The following is a 15,411-nucleotide window of genomic DNA, read 5'->3' as shown; positions in this document are numbered from 1 at the left end:
CGAGCCCACCAAGCTCATCCCACCCAGCTCATCGCGGCGGCGAGACCCGCATCCCACCACCACCCCACGCCGACTCCGGCATCTCCCCGGCGCAGCGCTTGGCGGAGGGTTGGGATCGCTGGGGCTGGCGTGTGTGTGTGTGTGTGTGTGTGTGGTGTGTGTGTGCGTGGAGGGGAGGGGGGGTTAATCTGATCCTACGAGGCTGGAAGAGGAAAAAAAAAAAAAATCAAAACTATAAAGAAGGCAGCAGCCTCCTCCTTTTCCCTCTCCCCCGCTCCAGAGGATTAAGCCTACAAAAAAAAAAAAAAAAAAAAAAGAGAGAGAGAGAAAAAAAAAATGTCTGCAGCTTTCTGTTGACCCTGCATGATGGCATTTTTGCGCTCTGTGTGCTGCCTCTGCTGATTGCTATTCCTGGCACAAACACACACACACGCGCGCACACACACACGCGCAGCCCCAGCACGGCTCAACACGGGCACGGCGAGCCCACTCCAAAAAAAAAAAAAAAAAAAAATTACCAACCCAAAAAAAAAAAAAAAAAGAAACCAAATCCCCCAAAAAAGCCGTCAACCATCCCCAAACCCAACCCAAACCGGCGTCGCTGTCCCTCGGCGTCCCTGGCCACCCTGGGCTGTGCAAAGGGGAGAGCCACCAGCACCCGCTGCCGCTCGCCCTCTCCTCCACCCCACTTCTCACCTCGTCCCCAGCTCCAGCGAGCACTTTCTGCCGGAGCCGCCCGCAGCCAGAGCCCTCCACCACTCCTACCGCTGGCATTACATTTTCAGGCTGGATGCTATAGGGCCGTTTCTAATTACCTTATATCCCCTAGTGGTCTATGAATAATGGTTAGTGAAGGAGCTCAGAAGGGCTGCTGAGAAGGGAAGCGAAAAAAAAAAAAAAAAAAAAAAAAGAGGAAAAAAAAAAAAAAGGGAGAATTGTGCTATTTCTCACATTTTTTTTTCTAAGGATCTAATCTGGCTACTGTGCTCTGGAAGAGGAGGAGAGCGAGCCAGCAGGAGAGAGAGGAGAGAGCGAGGACCATCGCAGGTATTGTTGCAAGCTACATCTTTGTGCTTTTATTTTTCCCCCTTTTTTTTTTTCCTCTCCTTTTTTTTTTTTTTTTATTGAAGCCGCAGCAGAATTGGAAGGGGGGGGTGGGGGTGTACGGACGGAGCTTTTTCCGGATTTATTTTTCTCTTGTGCAACTCGTGTGCCGCTGCGATTGAATGGATGCACGGTGCCGGCATCACGGAGTTTGGGGGGGGGGTGGGGGGTGTTGTACGTACGTGTGTGTGTGTGTGTGTCCATGTGTGTCTGTGTGTCCTGTTTGCAGCAGCGGCGGAGGGGGGGGGGTGTTTTGCTTTTCTGGAAGTAATAAAGAATTTTGCAACCGGTCCAAAAATCCTCCTGACTTGCCGATTGATGGGTGTCTGAACAAAGATACAGCTGAGACTCGGAATATTTGTGTGTGTAAGGGATGGATTCGTTTTGCTTGTCCTGACTCCTACTTTTCCAAAGTTAAAATAATAACGGGCATGGACGGGGCTGCGAAAGCCTCTGCAGAGGGAAATCTTCCAGGGGAGGCTTATTTAATTTTGGAGTTATTGATGTGCATGGTTTTATACTTATAAAAGTTGCGGCGGTGCGGCGGTCGGGCGCCTGGCTATCTTTGCCGTTGTCTGCACGTGAGAACGCTGACTTGATGGATTTTCTTTCTTTTATTCGGTGGCTGGCGGGGCAGGAAAAAACGGATCGAGCAGATAACCTAAGGAATCGCGGGGGTTTGCACATCTGGCTGCGCCTTTGGAAAACCCCTCAGTGGGACTTTCACCTCCCGCTCCCTTTCTCCCACGGCAAATTTTACCCACCCCCCACCCCAAATCCTCCGTTGACATTAATAAACAAACAAACCAGGGAAGAACGGAGGAGCCCAGCGAGGGGGCTCGGAGTGTGCTGCTGGGGGGGGGTGGGGGTGGGAGGGGGGGGGCGTGTGCTTTTGTTTTAAATAACGAAACGGCGATGATTGAAAACATATGAATAGGATGCAATGCAGAGCGGGTGTGTTACGGGGAAGCGGGGCGGGGGGGGGGGGGGGAAGAGCTGGAAAACTGCTTATACGACAGAAGCGGAGCTTGAATGAGTGTGGTGAGATGAAAGGCAATGGGTCCGTCCCTCGCCCGGCTGCGGGGCTGCGGTGGGGGGGGGTGGCGATTCCCAAAGGCAGAGGAATCATCTTGGGGTGGAGGAAAGCTGGCTGAGGGGGGGGGGGGAACCCCATAACCAAACCTGGAGTGAAGTATGTGATTATATCCCATCCAACTTTGCCGGCTGCGGCGTTAATGGAGCTAATTGTACTCGAAAATAATAAAATCAGAAGAAAATACGTCTGTGTATGGAGGGGGAAGATGTTTGGGGAGCAGAAGCGGGTCCCGAAACCCTGTCAGCCCCCCCCACCCCCCCAAAAGCGCCGCCGAGGTAGGCGATACTGAGGCGGTATCCAAACGTGGCTGGATTGTGTTTATTTGGGCGGAAATAAAGCTCGAGCAACTGCCCCGGGGAGGGCTGGAATCCCCCGGGAAAGGGCTCCGAAAGCGGTGCTGCCCTTCGTTGCCTGCCCTTTGCTGCCTGCCCTGCCTGGCCTTGCTTTTGTGTTTGTTTGCTTCCAAAGAGGGGAGGGGGGGGGGAGAATAGAGAAGGGAGCTGGGGGGGGGGGGGGGCGCGAAGGCGGGGAGAAGCCGTGAGGGCGGAGAGCCGATTTAAATTGGACTTAATGGATTCCCAGGGCAGCTCTTTTAGATGAAAGTCAAAATAAGAGCCAAAGTGAATCTCAGCAGACCTGTCTGTTGCATTAGAGATGCAGCCTTCCTCTCCCTCCCTCCCTTTTTTCTTTAAAAGAGAGGGGGAAAAAAGTGTTATCCGTACAGAAGACGGCGTGGAGTTTCTCGTTCCTATAATGAGAGCTCTAATTGAAGAACTTGCAGCCTCTTGGGAGAGTCTTTACTGATCGCTGCTTTTGTTATTCATGCCACGCTCTGCTTTCTTGGGTTTTGGGGGGCGCTGGCGCAGGTCTGGTTGCACCGGGGTCGGGGTGTGATGCCGTGTCCCCCCCAAGGCACCTCCGTGGGCTATCGGCAGGTTACCCCCCCTGGTACCCCCCCCGGGGATGCTGAACGGCTGCTGCTGGCTGTGCCGTGTTCGGGGAGGAGATGTGTGGCTGAACCCCCCCCCCGGGAGGCGGTGGGTGAGACGCTGCAGTCTGGCTGTGGGTGGCTCTCGTCCTCGCGGGACCCCCAGGGCTGCGGGACGGATCCTGCACGGTGTGACACACAGGGATGGCCACCGGTGAGGGTGCGAAGTAGGGCTTGTGCCGCCTGCCTGGGCTTGCTGCAATAGCGGCTGCGGGGTGCCGCGGGGTGCCGCAGGGTGCCGTGAACCCACATGGTACAGAGGGAACGATGCCACCCCACTGCCACAGCTCTCGTGGCCCGTGGGGGTCCGGGGTGCATCTCTGCAGCCAGAATGTCACCTGGAGGGGACAGGCGTCGTGCCAAAGCCACATGGGCCCTCTGCCCGCCCCGGGTGCAGAGCTGGACGTGGCCACCGAGGCGGCAGGACCTGTGCCAGGCAGGAGACGTGAGGTTCCCCCTTCTTCTGCCTTTTCCATTGCCCAGCAATTCAGGACAGGGACGGGCAGGGCCACCGGCAGAGGGGGCTTCTCCCCAGGAGGGTCTCGTCACCACCAGGGCCCCTCCCAAGCTCCCTTGGGTGGCCAGTGTCTCTGTGACCGCAGGGAGGTGGTGGCTGTCTCCAAGCCTCATGTCCCCACATGGTCCCACGGCGATGCTGTGCGTAGCAGTGGGCTGGTTTGGTGCAGCCGAAAGCTCCTGGGGAGCAGGTCCCTATTGCCTCCATGTCCCTCTCCCAGCCCTGGACACCTTTTGAAGCTGCACTTGAGCTCTACATGGATGAAAACAAGAGCCACAAGCCCTGGGGATGCTCTCGGTGGCATTTGGTGGCTGTGGGGCTGAGTCTGGCTGGGGGAGAGGATGTGTGAGTGAGCAGGATGGGTCTCCACCAACCAACCCATCAGCTTAGCAGGGAGGCAAAGCGGTTAACCTGGACATCAGATCTCCCCGAGAATTGTGTATTGACCCTGACGGCGATGCATCAGGAGCGACAGACTCTCCATCATCGATCCCTCTCCTCCCATCACCAGGTGTCGACACCGACGTCGTGGAGCCGGCTTTAATTTCAGGCCTCTGACTCCAAAGCGTAACACTTAGCTGTGGTCCCAAGGTGCTGCCCAGGCTTTGCAAACACCTCTGCGGGCAGGTTGCCATCCCTATTTTGTGGGTAGGGATGGCGCTTGCCAGGGGTGGCCAGCTAAGCCAGAGATGGGGCTCACAGAGGACCCAGGAGCCCTGGGCTCCCCAGGGCCATCGGGCAAGGTGGCCTCCCGAGGTGACCTTTGGTGAAGGACCCCAGGGGGCACCTGGACCTCCTGCTTTGCCGGTCCTTGCTAGGAAAACCCTCTGGTCCGGTCCCCCCGTGCCATCGGTGCCGAGCAGCAGAGGATGCACCCGGGCTGGGGAGTCCCGGTCCTACTGCAGCCTTTGCCAGGTGACCTCGTCTGGCCAGGATGCCCTCCCCACCTCTGAAATGGCCGTGGCCAAATCCGATGGACCACGCGTGTGTGTCACCCTAGGGAGACCCGGTGGGGAAGGTGGTGTTTTTCTTGGGTGCCTTGATTTTGGGCAGGATGGAGCCGCTGGCGGGGGCCGGCTGGCACGCCGCCTCTCCTCCTTCCCAGCATCTTGAGATTTCCGAGACGCGCGCAGCCAGGCTGAGGCTGAAAAAGCTGCTTGTGGTTCAAGAGCATCTCCTCGACGGAGGAGAGAGGGAGGCTTTTCATTCCTCCTTTTCTTTTGGAGCTAGCTGAGCTCCCCTCGCCGGTGCAGGGGCTCTTCCCGCTCCCCCCTGCAAGGGAACGTTAAAAGCCAGGGGCAGCGGATATCTTGACACCCCGTCAATCCGAGCCTTTTGCAGCAGCAGCCTCTGAAGGCTGGCACTCTGCTGCACAGAAGAAAACAAGTGAGAAGGGGGGGGGGGGGGGAGGCGAGAGCAAGCCTTTGCAGCCGGCAATCGATAATTGTAGTGTCAGTCACTGCCTAGGAAGTTCCCACATCCCCACCGTCGCTGGCGGGGGGCGAGAAGGGGAGGGCGAGAGCTCGGCTCTGCCCGGCGCAGCATCGGGCACGGGGCAGGGAGCGATGGCGGAGGGCGAGAGCCCGGCCCCGAGCAGGAGCCTCCCGCTGCATTACTCACCACTTGATGTAGCTTGAACCTTTCAACTCCCTCCCCTTGGGGATGGAGCGGGCTGGGCGGAAGGTGTCGATGGAAAACGCTCTGCTTTCTGAGGTTTGAGGGTTGGTTTTTTTTCCCCCCCTTTCCTTTTTTTTTTTTTTTTTTTTTTTTTTTCCTTCCCCACCCTGCTCTGTGTGCATTTTGGGCTCTAATATTCTCCAAAAAATATAAAAGAAACCCCCCAAAAAACCCAACCCAACTCCCCCTCCTGTGTGTCTCCATCTTAGCAAAAGCTGAGGCAAAAGATCAAGGAATTCTTCCTTTTGTGCGGCTTTCAAGACCAAAGATGCTCTGGTGAAAAGGGGAGGCTCAGAGTACCAGGCACACACAAGTGTTAAAGGAGAGGCTTCCCTTTTGTCTCCAAGGCGATCAGCCGGCGAAGGGATCCACAAATTAATTAAAAATTGCTCTGTCTTGATTGAGTTATTCCTGCTCGCATCCCACCTGCCTATCAAAAGACTGGGAATGGCAGGAGGAAATTCCTATTTCTTTCCCAAACAGCTCAGACACGTACTACGGACCGTCTCGCTCGCCTTTTATCCCAGGCAGCAAAGGAAATAAAAAAAAAAGGAAGGGCTGGCGCGGTATCCAAAGAGATCTCTCCCGGAGGATGCGTCCCTCTCCTGCGCTAACAAATGCTGCGGTATTTGGACGATTCGGAAGGAAAATGAACAGATTTACGTGTCACGCATGGGCCAAATTGTGGTTGTAACTCCATGAAGTTGATGGAGATCCATCGGAGATTAATTTGGCCCTAGGTCTGGCGCTTGCTCCGCAGGGAATAGGCTGGATCTCTGCCTTGGTTGAAACAAGAGGTATTCAAATGGGTTTGTTGTGGCTGCACTATGCCCGAGTGGTAGAGACGAGCAAAAATCCCAACTGGTTGTATCCCTTGTGCCAAAGCGCCATAAATACGCCTCGATCTGTCAAAAGTCCTGCACCATCTCTACCGCGTTTACCACCGAGAACATTTTAAGGGGGTAGATTTATACGGGGGGGGCTGTGCAGAAGTCTCCCTGTGTGCTTTGCTAAGAGGCTTGAACTCCGTCCCAGCATCCTGACGCGGGGAATCCTTTCTCCCCTCCCGTTTGTGGGATTTCCACCCAAACCGAGCCTGTGCCAGGACCAAGCTCAGCCCGAGCCCAAGTGAGCCGGACTCCCCGTCGCCGCCTCGGCTCGCGCCCGCGCAGGGCTCGGGCTCTGTTCTGGTTTGGGGGAGCATCGTCAGTCAGTGCCTCCAAGCTGGATTCGAGGGGTTGGTTTGCTGCTTTGCAGTCAGACCTCGCTTCCTCCACTTTATTGTCATCTCCGCTCTTAGTCACCGCTCGATGCCTCACCAGGGGACACCGCTCCTGCTGCATTTATGGCAGCCACTAAAATTGGCGCTCGGTGCTTGTGCTCTGGCGGGGAGGGACACTGAGCATCAGGGAGGCTCTGCCCGGCTCCGTTATGGTCCTTGACGCGGTGTGGGGTGTGCAGAGGGGCTGCAGGACAGGTCCGTCACCGGATGGGTCCCTTGTGCCAGGGATGGACCTCCGGCTCTGCTGGGTCCCATCCGGCTCATGCCGGGAAGGAATATGGGAGCAGTGCTGAAAAGGAGCAGCCCCGGCTACGCTCTCAGGTGGAGATGGCCAGCGCGTAAATGAAAATTAGATGCTCGATAAAGTAGGAAAGAATAATTAAAAACGTTCACGGCTGCTGGCTCGCAAAGGCGTGGGCACTCGCCGATCCAGCGAGGCACGGCCGGCCGTCATCCCCCCCCCCCCCCCCCCCCCCAAACACCACGTCCTTCAGCTTGGCTGTCGCTGGGTAAACATCCTGCACCGCTTCGTCCTGTAATAGCGTGTCCTTCACCATGCCTGTCGCTATATGATCTATAGAACGGGGCTGGCCTGCTCATACCACTGCCTTTCACCGGGCCGGCGACTGGATTCTCTGGAGGAGGCTCTAGTCCTATCATAGCATGTCCTTCACCGTGACTGCTGCTGCGCGAGAGGCACGGCGGCGCGGGGCTCTAATACCTTGTAATTCACTGTGACTGCTGTGGCAGGACCTGCACCGCGCTGCGCTGCGGCAGCCCTTCAAACCCTTTGGCTTTTGCGTCTGCTGCCTGGCTTCCGAACAAGGGCCGGGTGGGAGGGGACACACGGTGGGGGGACCTTGGAGGTGCCTCAGGCTCCGACCCTGCTCCCCGGCTCCCGGCGGGTGCTGAGCATCCCTGGGGCACGGCGCCGTCCTGCCTCTTGGGTGGTTTGTAGGGTGGGATCCCCGCGAGAAGGGGCTGCTGGGGACCAGGCAGGGGAGAAATCCCTGCCCGAGTGTGCCAGGGTGAGAAATGGCCCTTAGAGGCAAGAAAAACGTCCTTCCTCTGGGTGGTTCTCGGGCAGCGTAATAAATGTCAGAGCAGCCCAGCGCGCACAAAGGAGAAGGGGACATTTGGCTACTGAGCGCGTTTGTTCCAGGAGCTGATTTACTTTGAAGACTTAAAGGGTTCTCCGATGCTTCCCTCTTCACTGGTTAACCCCGTTCCTTTGCCAGTTAAATAGAAATGCAGCCGCCATCAATAAAGTCCTTCTGGAGGCTCCGCCGTGGACATTTGCCGTGCCGTTCTCCTCCCCGCAGAGGTGCCGCGCTGCACATCGCTCCCTCTTCCACCGATCCAGTTTAGCTCCTCCGTGGGCAGAAGGCGGCTGTACCCCTGAGCTTTTGCTGCCGTGGTAAAGAGAGGGTCCCACGAGGGGCGCAGGTTTGCCGGCCAGGCGATGGAGATCCCCAGTTCCCACCGCTTCCCCTCCATGCGCAGAGGAACCGGGAGCCGTGGCGCCGCGGCCGTGCACGGCACAGGGTACGGGCAACCGCGGCTCAGCCAGGGACCGGATTCGGGGCTGGTGCTTTGTATTGCTGGGTTTTCTTTGCAGGGGAGGTGATGCAAAGCCACGCTGGGATGCTGGAGCCTGCAGGAGGAGTGAGGATGAAGGAAAATGTCCTCGGAGGGCTTCCGGGCTGGGAGAAGGGCACGTTGAGCGGCGAGATGGGCGAGGGGGCAAATTTTCGAAGCCAGCGCTTCCCTGCAGCACGATGCTCAGCGGCGAGCGCCCGTGCGCGGCGTTGCCGGAGGAGCCGGCAGCCCGCCGACGGGAGCCCCGTTTTTCCGAAAGAGAAGGGTTGGCGTCTCCCGTTTCGCTCCCGTGCAAATCGGCAGCGCCGCCGCTGCTCCCGCTTGGGCTGGGGAAAGAGAAATTTGGCGCGGCGGCTTTTCTTCCTCCCGCTTGCCCCGGCAGCCTGGGCTACATATCTGCAAACAGCTGTAAGAAGAGCAGAGATCATTAGCTGGAAGGATCAGATGAGATAGTTTCTTAAAAGGATTGTCTGATTTCTCTATTGATCAGCCTGATTTAAAAGGGGGAGTTGGGTCAGAGGGCATAAATTATCATTGAAGGAGGGGTGAAGGCCTCAAAGGCTGCGCTGCACTTAGCTGCAGTGCTGAGGAATGTGTCTCTCGGTAGGGACGTGCATAGCTGAGCGCCGTGGCTGCCGGCCAAGTTGGGTCTCCTCTACGCTGAACTGGGAACCGAGTCAAGGGAAGTGCATTTAAACTTGGTTAAAGAGCCTCTCTCTGCCAAACTGGTTTCTGCAGCCCCCGCCGGTATTGCGGGGGCGGCGGGGGGTGTTTGGGGTCACAGGGGGAAGGGGTGCAAAGCCTGGCCCTGCTTGAAGTTTGGGGTGCGGCGATGGGTTGGGGGAGCCGTGGGGTCCCGCTGACTGCGAGCTCTCTCCCCCTCTCCCTCCCTCCCCCGGGGAGAGGATGCTCTCGCCCCGCAGAGACCTGCGACCTCTCCCTGGCTTTCCCCAGGCTCCCTGTGTGGTCTCCGGCGAGATGTTGAACCACGGGAGGTTTCTGCCTCCCTGGCTATAAAATGAAGCTAATCTGCAACCTGAGGTTGCTGCTTTCCCCGTTCTTGTGATCCCTGCTCGGGGCTCCCCCATCTCCTGCCGCCGGAGTCATGGGACTCGCAGCCTTCGCTGCAGCCCCCCCTTGCCCCGGCCCCTCCGGCTTACGGGAAGAGGAAGGGGAACACATCCAGAGAAAATAAGACGCCGTCCCCGTTGATTGCAGAGGGTCTGGTTTGGGGGACACACCGCGTCACCCTCACCGGCTTGTTGGGCAGCGGCATATTTGTATCTGTCGGGGTGTGGGGAGCACCCGTTTCCCCAGCGAGTCTCGCTGTCACCACCGTCTCGCTCCTGGAGCTCCGTCTCGGCCCCCACTGCCTGAACGGGGCACCTCCCCGAGCCAAGCTCAGCAGGAGCCGGTCACGCTTCTTGCCGTTTTGGTGCCTGGTGGGGGTTTTGGCTGGAGCAGGAGGGGCTCAAGCCCGGGGCATTGTGTGCGGGTGGGAACCACAGCCCCGCAAGTTGCATGAAACCCAAGGCCAGCCCTGTGCATCATGCTCTCCTTTCCTCGTCCTCGTCCTCATCCTCATCCTCGTCCTCATGATGGCGGAGCCTCCTGTGCCCAAGTCTGCGTCCATCTCTGCCTTCTCCTGGGGTTTGCATCTCACACCCTCCGCTGCGCTGGCTGGGGACAGACCTCAGGGGTCTGTGACAGGGCTGTGCCACCCCGATGGGACACGAGCTGGAGCCGGGACAGGCTTGTTGGCGAGAAGCTGGAGGAAAAGTTGTGGGATGCTGCAGCGTTCTCTGCAGGGAGTTTTTGCCCTTTTCAGCCCAAATTCGGTTTGTTCCTCTTTTACTTCTGGCTGTGCTAAAATAAAACCATGCGAGAAATGTGGTTTCTGGAACATCATCCGGGTGAATCCAAGCAGAGCCGTTCCGGGGGGCTGTGGGCAGCCCCGAGGTGCCCCGGCACGCGTGGGCTTGGGATATCTGCCCAGAGCAGCACCGCGAGGGAGACGGATAGAGCCGCACTGCTGGTGTCCCCAGGCTGGGGACATGTCCTAAACGTGGGTCCATCTGCTCTTCCCCGCTGCTGCCCCACACGCCAGCAGTGCCACCAGTGCAGCCAAAGCTGCTGCCGGCCCTGGTGCTGCCCATCCTCACGTTCCTGTCCTCCCGTGCGCCCCGACCCCGTGCATGGAGGCTGTTGGGGACGGCAGCACCATGGTTCCCCGCGGCGTATGGCTCGGGGCTGGAAGGAGGTGAGCCAAGGCATTATCACGGGTCACCTCTGCCAAGCGGAGAGCAGGGCGCCGGGGCATGGCCGGGTGCGGGCAGCGTTGGGCAGAAGGTTCAGACCCGGCACGAGGTCGAGCCAGGGTGGCGGGGGCTTGCGGTACCCCGGCTCTCGCCGAGGAAGCCGAGCATCCCTTCCAAGCATCTACGCGGCATTGGCCTCCCGGCACGGCTGCGGTAACAGCCACCGGCGAGCGGCGGCTGGGCCAGCATTATCCTGGAAATGTCAGCCGAACGCCAGCCCGCCGGTGAGCGCCAGGACGCGGCGGGAGGCGGTGACTCGGCTTGCTGGCATTGGCTACCATTTTAGAGGCAATGTGGAGCGGCGGGTAATTATTTCTCTTTCTTAATTGAAATTTCAGCCTCAGTGGTTTGCGAGAGCGGGCGGGAGAAGGAGCACAGGCGAGCGTGACAGGAGCACGGGGCTCATCGCGGGCCGAGGGGGAGCACGAGCACGCTGAGCCCATGGGGTGGCAAAGCATCCCGCGGCTCACGCGGGGTCCAGGGTCCGGCACCACCACGAAGGGATTCCCACAGCCTGTGGCATGGCTTGCTCACGGTTGCAAAATAAAACCAACCCCAAAACCACAGAGATTTTCATTTTTTTAGGGGGGTGGAAGGGTGGGGGAAGGCTGCTTTATTGTTTCTTTATTCTTCTATTTCTGTTTTGCTTCGGATGGAGGGCCAATTAAATGAAATTACGCGCTGCAGTCTGGCACCCCGCGCCGGCTCGGAGCAATCAGGTGTAACGCAGCATGGCTGATGAGAGCCAATCAAGATGTATAAATGAGGTGTTGACATTCAAACAGCAGGTACCCGCGCCGCCCAGCCGCAGCCGCGCTCGCGGGCTGTCGAGCCCGCGCTGCGTCTTCAGGCACAGGGCTACGACAGGCTGCAGAATGGCCGGTGCCCGATGGGGCAACCGGGCTCCGCTTCGGCTCCATAGCATTTTGTGTTAAGCGCAACGGCAGGGCCACACCGAGCAGCGTGTGCCGGGGGCGGCGGGCACAGGGACGGGTGCTGGGCATCCCCGCCGGGGTCTCTTTGCTGGCATCCCCCGTGCCCGGTGCCAATGCATCAGTGCATCCCCGCGGTCGAGGAGATGCAGCATCCGCCGAGCCCTGAGCACCGCTCCAGGTTGGGCTGTGAAGCGCAGTGCTGTTGCTTTGGGGAAACTGAGGCACGGGGGAAGCTGGTGGCGTGCGGGCGGCTCTTCTGGCTCTCAGGCGTGCCATAGCTGCCGCCGCAGGATGCGGTCCCCTCCCCGGGAGGTGGGGACCGGGGGCCTGGCAGCGTGGCAGCACCGCACAGACCCCAGGAGCTCGGAGGCCGTCCGGGGAGGAGAAAGCAGCTCCGTGGCGAACAACCTCATCAGCGTTTCCTGTCTCACGATGGAGAAATCGCATGTGGTGAGAGGCTCTAAAAATAGGCTCGGCAAACTTTTAACCACATTTGCAGATGTTAAAGGTAAAGCCAGAGCAGCCCTGGGGGAGAAAACATCCCCGGCCCGTGCCTCCCCGGCGTTAACCCCCGGCGCTGCCGGCCCTGGCGCGGCTACGGGAGAGCCGGACCGGAGGGCAGCAACCCCCAGATGGGCAGTGGGGCTGAGCCGCCGTCTCGCCGCGCCGCTCTCCTCCGCGTCCCCATTAAGCGTGCCGGGGAGGACATTAGGAGCAGGAGCACGTAGCGGCAGGCTCTGTCTAACAGCGCTGCCGCCTGACCCTGATTTGTAGCAGGGCTGAGCGGGGAGGTTTGCTGTAGCGTTACAGCTCTTCCTGTGGTAATAGCCGGCGAGGCGTCACACGCACGGCGCTGCCGGCGGCACAGGGAGGCCGCGGCCGCCGGGGCGGATGGGGTGGAAAGGAGACGCCGCCGTAGCTGGGTCATGGCGCGCTCTGGCTTGCGAGGGGAGGGAGGGGGCACGCGGGGACGCACGCTCCCGTGGCGCAAGCGATGTTGCCACCAGGGTTGCTTCTCCCCGCGGCGGCGGTGCTGGTGGCCGGCACGGTGGCAGGGAGCTGGCTGGATGCTGCCAGTCCCTGTCCCCACCAGCCCCACGGCGCCGTGGCCGGCGGCTTGTCCCGCACGCTGCAGCGGATGCGTGGCTGTGGTGCTGCCGTCCCCTCGCCGCCTGCCCCTATGTCACATCGCCGGGGCTGGAGTCACCTGGGGACAGTGGCCAGGGCTGCCAGGTCCTTTCCCAGCCGAGGCGTCAGCTCCCCGATGGCACCCAGGGGACGTTGTTTCACCTCCCCGGTCTCTGCCAGGACAAGGGTGACAAACTGTCAGCGGGCGCTGGCCCCGCACCTGCCAGCGTGGTGGTCACGGCAAGGTCCCCGTCCACCTCTGGGCTATGGTGATCTCTGCGCGGGGATGGATGCGTCCTTCTACTGTTCATCCCCAGGGACTTGCAGGGGCGGAACCGACCCTGGCAATGGAAATACAGAACCCGGAGGGTCGAGGCGGCGTTGCTGCCCTTGGGCTGGCGAGGGCGTTCTGCCCGTGAAAGATGTGCACGGCAGCGCTGCCTGTGAGCATCACTCCATGGTGCCGCGGTCCCCTGTGCCGGCTCGGCAAGCCCGAGCGGGAGAGAGCGAGAAACCTTTCACCTTGCAAACCTGGAAGGTTGACCCGGACCATCGGAGAGAACGAAAGAGCCAGAGAGAGTGAAGGATTAAAGGGGAAGAAAACGAGATTCCTCAGGTTTTAACTACCCGCTGGCTGGTGCTGGCAGCTCACAGGTCTTCGGCACCTCTTGCACGGAGCTCAGTGACGGCGCACGGCTTTCTCTTCGGGAGGGGGCTCCCCGGGAGGTTGTTAATAGCTGCTTTTTAATAGTTTTAATAGTGCAGTGGCTGTGGGGAATCCATTGCTTTCTGTCTGCCATCGCCTGGCTTCACCTCTCCTCCCGCCTGCAACTGCTGCGTCCTCCTGGCTGGGTTTGGGGCGATGGTTTGTATTGTCACCAGCCCTTACCTGTGACCCCAGAGGAGAAAAACTGCCCTTCTGAGTTTTATTTAGCTAAAAGAAAGCCAAAAGCCAACCCTCAAACAGGCACAAGTCGTGTGGGGCCTCGTGGCCGGATGGCCAGTGTCCCGGGGAGCGGCGCTGGTCCCCATGGGTCGCCACAGGCGAGAGCTGGCCACGTTGGGATTGGTGTTTTGGCAAAAGGCATCACCTTGCCGGTAGGAATAATAACCAGGAGGGGGAGGGGGCTGGGGCAGGCAGACAAGCAAATCCGTTTTATCAGACGCCGCATATTTTATGAAAGCACATTTCAGCTCTTCAGCTTTGGAAAGCTTTTCATACCCTTTAATTTTCTAATAAAAAGGAATTACGTTTGCTGAAAAGCCAGTAACAAGATTCACTGTCATTGTCTTTTGTACAGACCATAATTCCTGGCTTGGGCTCCTGCCTGCAGCCCCGTTGTGTGGTCCTAGGTGTGGGTCTGGCGCGCTGACAGGGGGGCACCGGGGACCACGGCCGTGCCGGCAGCGGGCAGGGGAGAGCTTTGCCGGCAAGAGGATGTCGCAGTCATCCGGCGATGCCGGGGTGAAGGCGAGCACCGCGTTCGGCTGCAGCCACAGCGATGTCTCTTGGTGCCGCGCACCGAATGTGGCTCCCTGCGAAAGCTCTGTCTGGTTTTACACTGGTTTTACACCATTTCCCCATTCCCAGCAGCCTGATGGTGGGGAGGAGAGCCGTCGGTCCCCCCGCTGTCCCACCCAGGGTTTTTACTCCAGTGGGGAACTGGCTTTATCCCGGTGGGGAATCAGCACAGCGCCATCCAGCACTGATCCGTCCTTTGGGGGTAGCAAATCTGTGCACATAGGGAGGTGAATCCTCCTCGCATGCTGCTTGCATCAGACGGGGTAAGGCTGGAGGAGGGACCTGGTATCACCCAGCGGGGAACCACTGGTACCTCCCAAAGGTTCAGATGCGCCGGAGTGGCTGCTCCCCTCTGCGCCCCGCGCTCACTCCTCTCTGGGGGCACCAGCTCCCACCGATGGCCCTGCGGGGACATCCCTCCCTGGCAGGAGCAGGCTGTGTTTGATGCAGAGTCCATCCTGATCCTGTTCCCCCCGGGGAAAGCCGTCCCCAAAACCCCAGGGACCTGCCGGCCGCTCGCGGGGTGGCGGGGAAGGGTGAGCACTGGCACAGGCTTGTGTCCCGATGGCTTCGCCGCAGCAAGGGGCATGCTGCTAGTGTGGCAGGTGGGATGGCTCTTGGACCAAAAAAATAGGGATTTTAATTGCCCGGTTGTTGGCCTCGTAACCATGAGCACAAGAGCCTGCGGCACCCCTGAGGTCCCATCGGCCGCGGGCTGTGCGGGCAGGCGGCATGGCTGGGACCGGCACCGAGATCCGCCAGCTCCTCCCGGCTCCCCCCAGACCCCCGGCACGTCCCAGCAGCGCTCGCGGCATCGGATGCCCTTCGCAGGCTCGCTCACTCCCCACCTTCCTCCCGGGGTGCGTGTCCCTCCGAGCACTCGAGCCGCGGCTCTGCCGCCGCCGCGCGGGCTCCCGGCCGGCTGCCACGTGGCGCCGGAGCCACGATGCCGCAGCCGCCGGCGCTCCGTCTCCCTCCGAGTTGCTCATTTGAAGTTTCAGCTCGCTGGCTGTTTTCGCGCAGGGGGGATGCAAAACCAGCCCGCAAACACCAATAAATATCTTCTACATCCTCCCCCCCTCCAATTCTCGTTTTCATTCTTACTTCCCAGCTGGTTTTGGGGGGGAAACGGGTTTTCAAAGCTTTCCGTAAACGTGTGTAACAATAGGAAGCGTTGCCTTTTAGCCTGCGGCCGGCACAGTTTTAAATGAGGTCCCAGGTAGTCATGGTTACCTCTCCTCTTCA

At 59.6% G+C, this 15,411-nt stretch overlaps 1 protein-coding gene across 1 annotated transcript in view; it reads left to right on the top strand.

The window, feature by feature from the left end:
* Positions 1–800: 800 nt before the first annotated feature.
* Positions 801–15,411, top strand: part of RAI1 (retinoic acid induced 1) — a 40,008-nt gene continuing 25,397 nt past the window's right edge. Inside the window, exon 1 of the mRNA XM_082490842.1 lies at positions 801–1,047. The gene's annotated coding sequence lies outside the window, so the exon portion shown is untranslated. The remainder of the gene's footprint in view (positions 1,048–15,411) is intronic.

This window comes from Vanellus vanellus (genome assembly GCF_965231255.1).
Source record: "Vanellus vanellus genome assembly, chromosome: 14".
Classification (NCBI taxonomy): Eukaryota; Metazoa; Chordata; class Aves; order Charadriiformes; family Charadriidae; genus Vanellus; species Vanellus vanellus.
Note: the sequence above shows the minus strand (reverse complement) of the source record. Positions and strands in the feature narration are given on the sequence as shown.